Below are 14,649 nucleotides of genomic sequence, written 5' to 3'. Positions count from 1 at the left end.
TGAAGACAATGTAGAGCCCCTGAGGAGCTTGAAACAGGAGTGGCATGGCCAGGTTTACATTTTTTTGAAAACTTGGAGGCCTGCTAGACTGCCTGCCCTGGAAAGTCACAACCTGGGATGTAGTAGTGATTCTTCTGCTATAAAAACATCACCCATGGGCGCCTGGGTGGCTCAGTTGGTTAAGCGACTGCCTTTGGCTCAGGTCATGATCCTGGAGTCCTGGGATCGAGTCCCACATCGGGCTCCCTGCTCGGCGGGGGGTCTGCTTCTCCCTCTGACCCTCCCCCCTCTCATGTACTCGCTCTCTCTCATTCTCTCTCTCTCAAATAAATAAATAAAATCTTTAAAAAAAAAAAAAAACATCACCCATTTCACCAGGGGCCCATTTCGCCAGGACCTGGGACCCTTCAAGTCAGGGCATGCCCAAACTTTTAATGAAGATACAATACATATGCCCCATATGAGGGACAGATCTCCCTTCCACGATGCCCACTAGTCCTTATGCAAGAAAGGTGCAATTTTGATAAATGAGATTTATTAATGAGAGTTCTCCAAAGAGACAGAACTAATAGGATGCATATAGAGACTGAATATTTATTTTACAGAACTGGCTCATGTGATGATGGAAGCAGGCAAGGGTGGACCATCAGGCTGGAGACCCAGGGAAAAGTCAATGTTACGGTTCAAGTCCAAAGGCTGTCTGCTGGCAAAATCTCCTCTTGCTCAGGAGAGGTCAATCTTCTGTTCTATTTAGGCCTTCAACTGATTGGATGAGGCCCACCCCCATCAGGAAGAGCAATCTACTTATTCAAAGTCCACTGATTTAAATGTTAATCTCAGTACACCCAAAACTAATAGTACACTGTATGTTAACTAATTGGAATTTAAATAAAAACTTAAAAATAAATAAATAAATAATAAATGTTAATCTTGCCCAAAATACCCTCACTGAGACATCCAGCATAGTGTATGACCACATACCTGGGCACCATGGCCTAGCCAAGTTGACAAAGAAAATTAACCATCCCAGGCACGCCTCCATGAACATGTCATTTTGCAGGGGACATGGCTTATGCAAGCAGAGAAGGGCACTGCACAAGCACATATATACAGGGCCTTGGCCACACCGGCTGTGTTGTCTGCTACCTGTCCCTGAACCAGACCTGAACCTGGCTCCTGGGAGACAGAGCAGCCAGACATACACCCAGCAGCTGCAACCACTCAGCTGAGGAAGGGTGGCCTCTCAATTGCAGGTGGCAGGTTCCAGCCAGAGCCCCTGCCACTGGGTCCCCGGACTCAGTGACTGTTCCTCTGCCCATCCCCTGCAAGAAGGGAAAGGAAAATGGGAATGAAATGGTCTGTGACGGTCTCTGCAGCAGGTGAGGCTCACACCTGGACACATCTCCAGGGCTAAGGGGAGAGCTAGGGCTCGCTTCTCCTACAGTGTTAAGTGTCTGGTTCCAGCCTGGGCCGGTGGGCTATTTTGAGACCAGTGGGTGCTCCCAGAGGGGTGGGAAGAAATGGATCAAGGGTATGAGTCCATCTGTGTGGACATTGGCTAAGGCTCCTCTAGAAATCCAAGCATCTCAGTGGCAGGAACTCTGACCCTGATTTTAGAAAACCAGGTCCCAGTGGCCCGAAAGTGGGCCTGGTCTATGAGGACAGAAGACTGGGGTCTAAACACATGAACTGACGGCCAGGATGCAGAATGCAGAGGGGAAGCCGCCTCCCCTTTGGTGAAAAATCAATGCTGGTGTCGGGGTTCCCCATTGACAGCTTGATTAGAAAGGACTGAAAACACACTTCGCCCTGGAACCCTACCAGGGAGAGAGAGAGAGTTGGAGGCCTTTCTGGGGCCTTGGTAAAGCCAACAACTGCATAAAGACCCACCCTCTCAGAGCATCATGGAGAAGCTTCCCTAGTAAGGCTTCATTCACCCCTGAAACCTTTACTGAGCACCTACTATGTCCCGGACCCTTTCCCGAAGGCAAAGCGCAGTCTTCAACTTCGAGGAATTCATGACCTAGTGGGGACAGACGAGCAAATAGGAACACACGGGGCTCCATCTTCGTGGGTGTGTTGGGAGCCCAGAGATGATACCTGTGGCCCAGCCAGGACAGGGAGCTGTTCAGGGAACGCTTCTCAGGAGAGGATGCCTGAGCGGAGTCTTCAAGGATACGATGGAGTGAGCCTTGGTGAAGGGGAGCTCAGTACATACCCCTAGGCCAAGGTGTGGAGACATGAAGCTGCCGACCATGAGCCAGGCAGTGCTGGTGAGGATGAAGGAGCAGGCTAGGAGTGATAAGAGATGGGGCCCAGGAGACCCGCAGGGCTTGGGAACCACATCGGGGAGTTTGGACTTCACCCCTTAGACTATGGGGCTGGAGAGTTTTAGATGAAGAGTGACATGGTCATACTTACATTTTAGGAAAAAAAAAAAAAACAGGCTGCAACACAGCGAAGAGATTGGGGTGGACCCCCCACCGGGTGACCGGGGGGCCGGGTGGAAGCTAGACTAAGGGGCAGGCTGCGGGGAGAACCCCGGAAGAGAGCCTCCGCAAGGCTGCTGGTGGAGGAGAGCAGTGGCGGGAAGGGGCCGCCACAACTCAGTCCCTGCTCCTGCCTGCGTCACAGTGGGGGCTGGGACCAGGTCTGGAGCCCAACATAGGGCAGAAGGAGCAGATCTGGGGAGGAGGATAGGCTGAGTTTGAGGTGCAGGCAAAACATCCCAGTGGAGACGTCTGCTCGGCATTTGAACATGTGGGGTCTGGAATTACAGGTGCTGAAGACTTGGCAGTTGGGCAATAATTAGGTCCAGAAGTGCAAGCAGGGTCGCGTGCAGGTGTAGCAGAGGAAGGCACGAGAATATCATCGCACCCTGAGAAACACCAACACTTAGAAGGCCAAGCCCACAGAGATGGAAGTGCAAACCAGGCCGTTGTATGCCCATATGATGAGACCAGCCGGGAGGCAAACCTGCCGGGGAAACCAGGCCCCCGTGCCCGGACCAGCGTTCAGAGAGCAAGTAAATGGCTCTTAAATGGCGCACAGCCCGGCAGCTCAAGACACACATTAGGGGACAGCAAAGACCCTCTGCTATTTTCCAACGGGGTGGTGCATGAGGCCCAGAGGAGAGAGAGGTCTTGTCCAGGTTACCCAGAGAGCCGAAGAAGGAACAGCAGTGGGTGCCCGGAGCAAACAGGAGGAGAGGACCATGCTGGCCCCTGGTGCAAACAGGACAGCCTCCTCCAAGCCAGGATATGGATGGACCGGAAAGAATTTGAAAACGCTGAGCCCCCCAGGAGAACAAGAGGGGATGTCAATACGTTTTAAAATAGAAGCAGCTGCCAAAATAGCGTGTGGCAGAGAGTCTCCCCTCTTTATTTCGGGATGCTTAACAGAGAAGCTGCCTGATGCACATTTGTAAGGAACAGGCCCTGGGAGGGGGCCAGAAGGGATAGAATATACCCTCCTCCCCTTCATCCCGGAGCCTCCACAGCCTGCTGCCGCCTGACACAATGAGAACAGAGTGATGGATCTCTGTGGTGGTTAAATGCAGCCCACCTTATCCAGGGCCCTGGAATAGGGGCGGCCACGGCACCTCCCATAGGCCAGAGGCTCAGCAGAGTCTGGGGGTGGGAGAGGGGACCAGATGGGAGCAAAGGGGGAGATATGGCCTCTACAGTGCGTGCCAACTGGTGTCTCCTTGTATGTGAACATGTGGGAGGGTGCGTGTGTTATCTACCTCGGGCTGCCTGAACAAAATACCATGACCTGGGGGGCTTTTCAACAGCGGACATTTATTTCCCACAGTTCAGAAGGCTGGAAGGCTGAGGTCAGGATGCCAGCACCGTGAGGTTCTGGTGAGAGGCTCTTTCAGCTTACAGCCTGCTGACTGATCCGGTTTCCTCACTGGAGAACAGAGAGGGGACCGATCCCTTTTGTGAGGGCTCCACCTCTGAGATCTGATCACCTCCCAAAGGCCCCCCACCATCACATGGGTGTTAGTATTCCAACATATGAATTCTGGGAGCACAGACTTTCAATCCGTAGCAGTATCACTGGTGTGCTGGGGAACGTTTACCCTGCGTGAGAGCTCGAGTGTGTAAACGTGGCTAAGACAAGACCCGTGGGAGAAAGTCCTGTCCCAAAGGTGGGTTCACGGAGATCCCCTGTGGTGAGCACCTCACATGCTAGGAGTCAACTAGGGACTTCTGATACACAATCTTACTTCTATTCTTCACACGAGGTTTGGGATGGAGGGAACTATAATCCTCATCCGGCAGATGGGGAAACCGAGGCTCGGAGACATTGAATCCTTGCCTGGGGCACTCCAGTAATGACTTGAACCCCTCACTCTTGATGCCTTGCTGTTCTGACCCCCAAAGGCATCATGCCCCCTGTGCCCAGAACTGCCCATTACCCGTCCTTCCACCCCCACACCCCTCCTCCTGCCACTCGGGACTTAGCCTCTCCCCCAGGCAGCTTTCCCAGGCCCACAGGGCTAAGGTGGGTGCCCCCCTCTGTCACAGCACTTGATCTCCCCTGGATGCACCTGTTTCCTTGCCTGTCTCCACCAATCTGATCTGCCAGAGGGCAGAGCCCTTGTCCTGCTCAAAACACGCAGGATGGAGAAATGACAGGAGACAGAGAACAGCAGACTGCATCTCAGGACCCTGGCACTGGCCATCTGCTGCTCCCGGGCCCTCGGGCACCCTGCCTCAACAGCAGGGCTTATCCTCTCGGCCCTACCTTCAGTGCGTGGCTTCCCCCGCCTGGAATGCCCTCCACTCGGCAGACCTTGACAAGAAGCTGGCTGTCTGCATGGGTCATAACAACAAGACAACTTCCCCATGGGACATCCATGTGCGCTGGGCCTGGTCCTCCGTCCTTTGCACATATTAATTCATACTCATATGGTGTAGGTTCTAGAATTATCTCCATTTTAGGGGTGAGGAAACGGTGGCAAAGGGAGGTCTGTTGGCTTGGCTCAGCTCATCCCACTTGTAAGTGGCAGGATTTGCCTTTGAACGAGGCAGCCTGGCACACGCCACCACCCACAGTGAGAGACCCTGTCCTGCCCTCAGGGGCTCTGGCAGGTGAGACAGGCGGCTGCAGTCCTGAAGGGCAGTCAGGGCCGGTCACAGCAGGGGAGGAAGCGTCCCACCCACATCTCGGGCCTTAGACAGGACGTCAGAGGTAGTGAGGTAGCCTGGAATGTGCTGGAACGTCCAGACTTCCCTCCTTGGAGAACAGGCTGTTGCCAGTTTGGGGGGCCTTGCCCTGTGGTGCTCGGAGGCCTTCATGGCCCCTCCAGGGCTGGCCCGTCCCCTGGGGTGGGGACGGTCCCGGGGAGCCCGGCACCTGGGTTCACACAGGGGCAGCTGGGGGGCGATGCACTGTCTGGGGACAATATGTTTGCCTGCCCCTTCTAGAGGGAACGGCTCTGTTTTCTCCCTCCTGTAATTGTTACCATCTGTTTCCCTCCATCATGTTTGTTGATGTTTTCTTGTTTTAAAACTGGAATGAGTCAGATTGGAAGCTGATTTAGGAAAAAGTGTCTGGGAGGGAAGCTCAAAGTGGCCATGGGGGACTCTGTGTTTCAGAGCTGTGGGAGAAAAAAAGATTCTGTGGGGCAAGCAGGGGGCGTCTGCTGGCATCCCCTACCCTGTGGGGGCTGGAGTGCCCCCCCAAGCCCGAGCATGCTGGGGCCGTGTGGGTTTGTGTGGGAGTGGAGAAGGTACGTGTGTGTCAGTAGGCAAGTGTGTGTGTGTGCTCTTGTGCATCTTTGTGAACGTGCATGCACGTGTAAACCTGTGTGTCGTCCAGGGGCAGGGTTGTAGAATGCATACCCTGTGGGTGGTTGGAGTCTAGTATTCACAGGGACACAGACGCAGAGAGGAGAGCTACGGGCTGGCTGTGACCAAGGTCCAGGTTGGGAGGGTTCCCCTATCTCTGCTCTCAACTTACCAGTGACCTCAAGTGGATCTATAAATTACCCCTGCCTGAGCAATGTACGCTGTGATGTCAGGGCTTGACCCTGGATGCAGAGTGAGGGGACGGGCTTATTTGGGGGTATTTATAGAAGTGAACAGCCCCCTAGAGGTGATTCTCGGGAGCAGCAGTTGGTGTTGAGGGTGAGCGGCACATGGCTGCCTGAACCTCCCTCTCCTGAGGCACTTTGGGCCCCGCCCGCCCCCCACCCCAACCCCAGAGCTAAGCCTGGGGTTTCTCTGTAGGGCCAGGAGGCTTCCACATCCTGCTGAGCCCCACAGGGTAAGAATTGGCTTCCTGACCTGCCATTCTATCAGGAATTTTAAGTCCATGACTCCTGCCTCCTCCTTCCTATTCCCATCCACCGGGCACCCTAGACTCTTGGTTCCTAAGTGTTGTTAGTTAAGCCAAAGAAGGGTGCCCTGTGACTCTGCCCCTGGCTCTCTGGGACTACAAGCCCAACACAGCTCTAAGAATTTGAACTGCAATTCGGATTAGCTGCCACCGAGCCCATGGTGCCCTGGCATTGGTCCCGTGGCCAAACAACCAGGCTCCCCACAGGTGTGGTGTGTGAATTTAGATTCAGCCTGCTTTCCTCTCCTTTGTCCTTTCTCCATAATCCACAGCCTGCGGGGATCCTCTGGCCCCAGTAGCCCAGAGCAAAATGATTTAGAAGAAAGACTGCCGTGGACACAGCATCCTTCTTGCATTCTTGGGTCCCCTTATAGTCAGAAGAGCTGCCGTTTCCTGAATGCTGTGTGCTCTTTGCTTTGTCCCAGCTTCTGTGCCAGGCCCTGGAAATAGGGGACATCCGCTCTTCACTGAAATCAGTCTCTGGGAACAGGATTATCATGCAGGCTTTATAGGTGAAGAAGCAGGGGCTCTGAGGGGTAAACTGATTTGTGCAAGGTCACAGGGCAAGCTAGAGAGGGAGCAGGCCTCAGTCGCAGAGCCCTGATCATTCTGGAGAGGGGAGGCGCTTCGGGAGACCTGCGTGCTGTCAGCCAGACAATGCAATGTGTGGCGTCCAGACTGGCTGGGTTTCCCCTAGAAATTCTTGGATCCTGTTTCTATCCTTGCACCTTTCATTCCAAGCTTCTCCTTCCTGGGAAGCCACCTGGCGTGTGCTCAGCCTAACTGCATGAGGCAGGGTACGCGGCACTCACTCCACTTACTGTGATATTTAGGAGCAAGCAAAGGAAACTTCTCGTGTCTGCATATTTAAGCGCTTTTATTAAGTGGAACAAGCTATTTCTGAAAAGAAGAGTGGCCAACAGCCTTAGAGGAAATTAAAATGAACCATGACAATGGAAAATTGCACAGGGGCACAACAGATTCTCCTGAGATAAATACAACAAGCCTTCCAACAGCATTCAGGAAAGACTAGAGATCATGGAGATTATGTTGTGAGAGGAAAAAAGCAAACCATCAGAAAATGAGAGCTCAGGCTCATGGGCAGACCCATCGTATGCTGGTCAGGCCCGTGGGTGTCCCTCTATTAAATACCCCCCACCCCCCGGGTCTGGTGGAGCCCAGAAACAGCCAGCAGACCAAGGTTCACTCCATTCAGCCAGCATTTTCCAAACCCTCCTTGTGTGCATGCTTTCCAGGTGCAACTGGCTGAACTGTGTCGAATCCCTAACCCTCACCGTGATGGTATTTGGAGATGGGGACTTTGGGAGATAATTAGATTAAGATGAGATCATGAGGGTGGGGCCCCCATGAAGAGATTGGTGTCTTTATAAGAAGAGGGACTAGAATTTTCCCTGTGCCGTGTGAGGTCACAGCAAGAAGGCAGCCATCTGCAGACCAAGGAGAGCTCTCACCGGAGCCCAGCCATGCTGACACCCTGATCTTGGACTTCCAGCCTCCAGAAGCATGAGAAATAAGTTCTGTTGTTATGTCAGCCAGTCTACAGTATTTTTTATGGCTGCCTGAGCCGACTCAGTACAGAACAGAGACGAACCGCCAGACCTCGGCCTCAAACAACCCCCAGGCCTTGAGGATTGTAAACTGGCACATCTAAGGGTTCCACAGCTGTTAGCTGTTATCATTCTGATTATGGTTCCTCCATTAGCCTGTGTGCTCTCCTAGGCCATAGACTATTCACCACTGTGTGTCCAGCACGGGTTAGTTTCTCGGTAAGTGTGGGGTGAAGGAATGAATGAATGCATGAATGAATGAATGATACACTAGGAGCCAATGAGCCCCGGCACGGGACGGACGAAGCTATGGTAGCCAGGCAGCAGGGCATGGCAGGGAGGAGGCCTCACTCGGCGGTGAAGGGAAGGCAGCCTTGGACCGGGCAGTCTGGGCACCCGCTGAGGACGGGGCATCAGTGGAGGGGGCTGGTCTGGGACCCCTCAACCTGACGCAGGGGCCCACAGCAAGCAGCCACAGGTGGCAACCCTGCATGCCATCTCTCAGCCGTCTCCGTGCGGAGCCAGGTCTAAGCACCCAGGATACGGTAGAGTGGTCACGCCAGCCCCTTGCAGAGCAGGGCCAGGGCCTTCTGCTGCTCTGGTCACCCGCCACCCTGCTCGTCCTCAGTTGTCACTCCTGAGGAAGAGAGACTTACCTGCCCCGAGAGGGCTGCTTCCCTGTGACTCCCATCCCCTTCTACCGCTTTCCCTCTTGCACCCGGACCTCCAGTGAGTTGGGACAACTCACTACCAGCAAGCTCTCTGAAGAGATGGACTGGTGCTGAATGATGCCATCTCCTTTAAAAAAAAATAAAATAAAATAACTCAAACCACTTCAATTCTGAACTGAGGGAGCTGAGCTGGACTGTGGCCAGAGGTTACTCCTCTCCCTCAGGGCCCTGCCTGGCTGCAAGTTGTTCTCCTGACAGAGAGCCTGAGCAAGCAGAAAGCAGAGAGAGAGAGAGAGGGCCGGGAAGCTGGGAAGGTGTTCACGGAGTCCCTCGTTGCATGCTTCTGGAATATTCCACCGCAGAGCTGGTCTGTCCCATACCGCGTCAGAATCTAGGCTCCACTCCTGAACACACACTCGGGTGCTGACGTGCTTCAGTGAAGTCTTGAAGTCCTGGCAATAGTATTTTAGCTCCTTCGTTGGTGCCACCCCGTCTGAGGAGCTGTCTCACAGGGACATTTGTGCTGCCTTGTTTGTTTCATTGTCCTGCCTGACCTTGGGGCTACCCTGCCACAATCCCCTCTCTTGTTCAGGCTCTAATGAGGTCGCTAAAGATGTCTGTGTCAGGCCCGCCTTGCCGAGCTCTCAGTTAACTTCACGCTCGGAGAGTCGGCCGTGCGAGTCCCACGGCAGAGGCCTTCAGAACTCAGAACTGTCCCCTCTCCCCGGCAAGCCTTTGTCTGTGTGAAAAAAAATCAGGAATCCTCTGCCGAGGCCCACGACTCGAAGGGTAGACCACAGGAGTTTTAAAAGGAGTGTTAGGTGTTTGTTGAAGAAAGGACCCCCTGGGGGAGATGCAGACAGCCAGCCAGAGCTCATTTGGGGATTCTTGCTGGCTCCAGGGTGAGTCCTGCACCCAAGGCGGGCTTGGTTAATCCCAGGATGCCCGCTAGGGAGGGCCTGGCAGGGCCTCATGGGGCAGAGTGGCCAGGCCGGTCCCTGGCCCAGAGAGAGCCCGCTGCGTCCCCTGGGAGCCTGGTTCAGAATTCATATTGGGTGCTCAGAGTCCAGGCGTCTGAGGGCCAGGCCGGACCAGCACATAGTTCAGCCAGGGACACACATGTGTCCCCACACCCGCTCCCAGCTCAGCCCCACACCTGCACAGAGGACCGTTCCTCAACAGACTCACGGAGGATTTCAAATCTGAGAACGACAAAGGCACTACAACGGCAATTGTCGGCTGTGCATCTGTGAGTCTGGAGCTGACCCTGGCGAGGGTGGCCGTGTCACGGGCTCTGAGGCTGGGAGGTGGAGGGGTGGTCCCGGAGTGTCACTGCCTGCAGGGACGGCATGTGGGAAATGTCCCATCAAAGGCCGCAGCGAGGCTGTCTTGCCGTGCCTCCCTTCCCGCCCACTTTGCTGGTAAGAATGAACACGGGCGCCGTGCTCCAGAGGGGAGCTGTGCCGCCACCAAGGCCAAGGTGAGCGGGGTCACGCAGGGCAGCTGGGCCTCTGAGCAGGCCACGCGGGTTACAAGGAGCAACGGCTGTCGGGGCGGGGGCGGGGAGGCGATGAAAGGCCCATCCCAGCTCTGCGAGCGGGTGCCCCGCGCTCCTCCTCAGCCCCGTCTGTCCGTCTGGGCCACTCGCTCCCTCACATCACAGGCGTCTGCTGAGGGCCAGGCCTGCCCTGCACCTTTCAGCGGAATGAAAGGGAAACTGATATCAGAGGGAACTGAAGCACAGGAAAGGGCCTCTTTCTTTTCAAAGACCTTCATTTGTGATGGGCTTTTTTTTTTTTCCTAGGTGCTCTTATTTCAAAGCCCCTTTGAAAATTTTGTGGGTTTTGTAATGGATGAAAAGTAACTTGGAAATGGGACTAAGAAGTTTTCAGTTGAAAGTTGTTAGAGGAAAGTTGAAAGCTTTGAGTTGTAAGGTGCTGCCAGATTTATCATGTCTTTTGTCCGCGAGGCCCATCTGTGGGGGTGGGCAGCTGGAGGAAGGGGCTGGGGGCCCAGACGGGGCCCTCGAGAGAGCACAGCCCCGAACCGAGACCCAGCCATGGCTGCCTCACGTCTGCAAGGGGAGCCAGCTGAGCTGCACCTTTAGCAGAAAGGTCTCCAAGGTACAGACTGATGTGGGGAAAGGAAAAAGCAAATGCACTTCCAGAATACTACAGGAAGCCGGGTTCTATCAAAAACAATGGCTACCTCGCAGATGTTTCCTATCAGAAAAATAATTATGAGAGAAGTTAAGGCCCGAATAGCCCTGAGAGAGGGAGAGAGGGGGCCTGGCATGAGCCCTGGGGCGGGCCACGTGGGAGAAGCCAGCGATCGGCACAGAAGCAGTTTAGGTAGAAAACCAGGAAAAGCATTGTTCCAGAAACAGAAGGGAAGGGGGTTTCAAGGAGGAGGAAGGAGGAGGTCAGAGGCAGAGGATGGCTGCAGTGAATCTCAGGGGTGGGCACAGCTAGAGAGGAGAGGTGGGGCGTCCAGAATCCCACGGAGGGCATGACCGCGAAAGAGGAAGGCAGATGGATGCTCGAATGGCAGGTGGAGTGGTCAGGCAACGAGTTTTCAGGCTTTCGGTCCCTGTGTTGGAAAGCCAAGGGCAAGGGCTGCTGATGAGAGGGAGGGACGGAGGGAAGAGCTGGAGACAGAAGGGACGGGAAGGTGGGCCCTGCAGCACCATCAGCGCTGGAGAGGGGACGAGGTGTCTATACCTCCCTGCTCTGAGATTGAAGAACTGGCCCCACTAGACCGTGTCGAGACCCCACTGGCGGCATTTGGGGGAACACATCGGTGGCAGCTTAGGGTCTGGGAGGCCCGAGGGAGTGGGAGACATGAGGGAAGCCCAGCGTGCTGTCAGGGTCAGAGCAGGAGGCTCGGTTGGGCTGGACAGAGTGGGGAGAGGGGAGGCCATGGCTGGCACTCAGAGCACCAGGGGAGGGGGTCTAAGTGTTATCCCAGCAGGTACAGAGGGTGCCGCGTAGACGTGGCTGAACCGCTTTATGGGGCTGTCGGCCACAGCAGGGGCGGGCTGGAGCCAGGTGGCCTGGGAACATTCCAGCCATCCCAGATCACTTCGGAGCGTCTAAGGATAGAATAGACGTGGGTTAGAGGCCCGAGTCTGGCCTATTCTAGCTATTATCAAACTTCTCTGGACCCTATTACTCTCATCTGTAAAATACAGGTGAAATCACGGAACTCCTCATGGAAGGAAATCACAGCATGCCTGTGCCTGGCATGTAGATGGTGCCCAATAAATGTGAGCCATTAGGATGGCAGCAGTCCAGGCAGCCCCATCTCATCTGTGCCTGGCATGTGTTTACAGCTGGGCTTGCTGGGCCCTTGTGGTGAAGAGAAGGCGCAGGAAGTGGTCAGTGGCTGCTGGAGACCCTCAGGGCAGGGCACAAAGCCTGGGGTCACAAGGCCAGGTTAGAGGCCGACCACTGGCCTCCAATTCTATCTCCCACCCCAGCACAGGCGCTGCCCTCGTCCAGCTGTCCCCTGGGGTCACTCCCTCCTTACTGGGCTCTCCTTACCCTCCCCCATCACATCGTCTTCCCCCCACCCAGGTTCCCAGCAGGAACACTTGCCCCCCAAAGACATCATCATATTCTGTAATATGATTGGAATCTGAATATATATTTAAAATGACAAGATTGAAATTAAAATTTAAATAAAGAATTACTTTTCTGTAAGTTGCTCCGAAAGCAGTAATTTAGCAGCAAATTGGTAGAGAAAGGTAAGCACTGGTCCTTTAAACCATCATGCAGTTTCCGGCATTCGAGCCAGAAGTGTCTCAATTTAACACATCATTGGTTAGTATTATTAGAAATTTCAGCGGTCTCCGAAGCACATTATGGCAGTGTTCTGAAGGGGAGGCCGAGGGCGCTGGCCTGGGTCCAGCGGGCCAGAGAGGGCAGCCTCATTAATGAGAGTCGGGGGGGGGCTCCGGAGAGCCTCCCCTAGACCCAAGTGGGGATTTAACTCTGATGATTCTCCTGTTTGTAGTTCGGTGGCAATCATGAAATGAGAACTGAGAGACCCATAAATGTCATTTGCTCTTCCCAGAAGCCACAGATTTATAGCTTTAGCATCTGACAAAATGTCCTTCTGACCCTCTGAAACTGAGGTTGGGGCCAGGGGTCCATGAAGATGGTATCACCAAGGAGCCGGCTCCCGTGAGCCACCTGAGCAAGACCCAAAAATCTGTCCCATTCAGGACCTGGCCTGCAGCTTCAGCTCCTCGGTCCCCCACATTCAGGCACACAGGCCTGCAAACTTGAACATCCAGACTGTCATTGCTCCCCAGAGTGAGGTCCATGGACTATCTATATCCCCTGGTAGGCCTATTAAACCGCCACACTCAGGGGTCCCCTGTCCCAGACCTACTGAACCAGAAGCTCTGGGTGGGTTCAGAAATCTGCATTCCTAACACTTGCATACACCCCCAGATACTTATGTGCATTCACATTGGAGAACCCCTACATTAGCAGTGATCAGTGCCCTACCTGTGTGACCTTGGAATCTGTGCTCTCATTGACAACCTGCCAGTCCTAGAAAGCCAACAACCTAGGTATAAACATCAGCTGTAATCTAAAAAACACAGACACCAAAAGAGCTCCTCCCCAAACCTGGATTTCCAACATTAGAATACCATTCTTCAAGAAAAAATTGCCTTCCTAGGGCCTCACCTTCATGGTGCAAGAGCCTCAGGGAGGTTCCTACACTCAGTCCCCAATATACCAGACTGAATAAGTTTAAACTGGCCTCCACCTGTCCCCACAGGTGGAGTAGACACCATGAAGAGGCTCAGTGCCTTGCAGGGGGAGGGATGCTGAGAAGGAGATGAAACATCCACTCCTTGCAGGGAGTGGCCTGCCCCGCTGTGCACACAGCCACCACCATGATGGGATTCCCCAGCATAGCCCAGGGCCTGGTGATCAGTGGGGCCTGAGCATATTCACTTCTTCTGGGAACTGGGTGGGAACCTACTCTTGCTGTTCTCAGACGAGCCCTGAGAACCTTCCAGAGTAAGAAGGGAAAGGAAATGGCAGCTTTCACAGCTGATGCTATGCCTGGGACCCCAGGGCCTCCACCATCGGTGTGCTCCCAAATCTGTGGGTCTCTACCAGCAACCTCTGCAGACCGTGGACTTGGAGCTGTGCCGGCTCCCTCACGTTGCCCAACTTCCAGACCAAAACCTCACCCACGCCTGGAATCTAGCTGCAAGGGAAGCTGGTAGAGCAAGTTTTCTGGCTGCCACCTCAAGATGGCGGGTGTTGCCAAGGTGCCAGGCAGTCAGAGAAGATGCCCAAGGTCCACTGTGGGGCTCAGGCCACATCAACAGCAGTCCTTCATCAGAAGGGGCCCTCAAAACCCAGAGCCAATACTTGTCTTTTCCAAATTAGGTGGAAATTACGGGGAGTCGTGAGACAAAACCGAGGCTGCAGGTCAAGCTCAGAGTGCAGTCAGCCCCCGGTTACCCACTGCTGTTGTCCTCCCTGGCGCTTGTCAGTTTTCACCCAAGGCCCCATCCCCCCACCCCCACCCAGCTGGGGTGTGCTTGGGGAGAAGCTGCACCAGCTTTAGCTAAAGCATTTATGTACAGTCCCCACTAGAGTTATGCTGCAGGCATCCTCTGTGGAACACAAAGGATACATACAAAACTGTTGCATTTATATGTCAAGAGCAACACGCAGATGACTTTTTGGTCTTTTGCTATTTTGCAATATACACAGTAGACTGTGTATCTTTTTTCTTTTAGTGGCTTTAAACAATATTTCAAAGTATCTCACAAATTTGTGCACAAACTCCGAGAGGTCTTGGCTGGACCATCTGCTGCTTCGGTGGTGCTGACTAGAGTCACTTGGTGGTATTCATCTGACAGGGGGGAGCTGAGGGACCCAGGCAGAGGCTGTGAGTCCTCTTAAAAGGCCTGGCCCCAAGCTGTCATAATATCATAGCCTCATGGGTCTGTTTCCTGCTCTCCCAGCCTGTGTCATCCTCCGGGTCCCTGGTGCAGGCCTATCCCATCCTGCTAGTGTAGACTCCTCGAG

At 54.2% G+C, this 14,649-nt stretch overlaps 1 protein-coding gene and 1 long non-coding RNA gene across 6 annotated transcripts in view; both read left to right on the top strand.

The window, feature by feature from the left end:
* LOC145723676 (uncharacterized) overlaps positions 1-1,788 on the top strand; it is a 35,874-nt gene extending 34,086 nt beyond the window's left edge. Inside the window, exon 2 of the long non-coding RNA XR_014148926.1 lies at positions 606-1,788. This is a non-coding gene — a long non-coding RNA (uncharacterized LOC145723676). The remainder of the gene's footprint in view (positions 1-605) is intronic.
* KLHL29 (kelch like family member 29) overlaps positions 1-14,649 on the top strand; it is a 302,753-nt gene that overhangs the window by 222,002 nt on the left and 66,102 nt on the right. The window lies entirely within an intron of this gene.

This window comes from Leptonychotes weddellii, chromosome 10, assembly GCF_054177405.1.
Source record: "Leptonychotes weddellii isolate Sample4059 chromosome 10, ASM5417740v2, whole genome shotgun sequence".
Lineage (NCBI taxonomy): Eukaryota > Metazoa > Chordata > Mammalia > Carnivora > Phocidae > Leptonychotes > Leptonychotes weddellii.
Note: the sequence above shows the minus strand (reverse complement) of the source record. Positions and strands in the feature narration are given on the sequence as shown.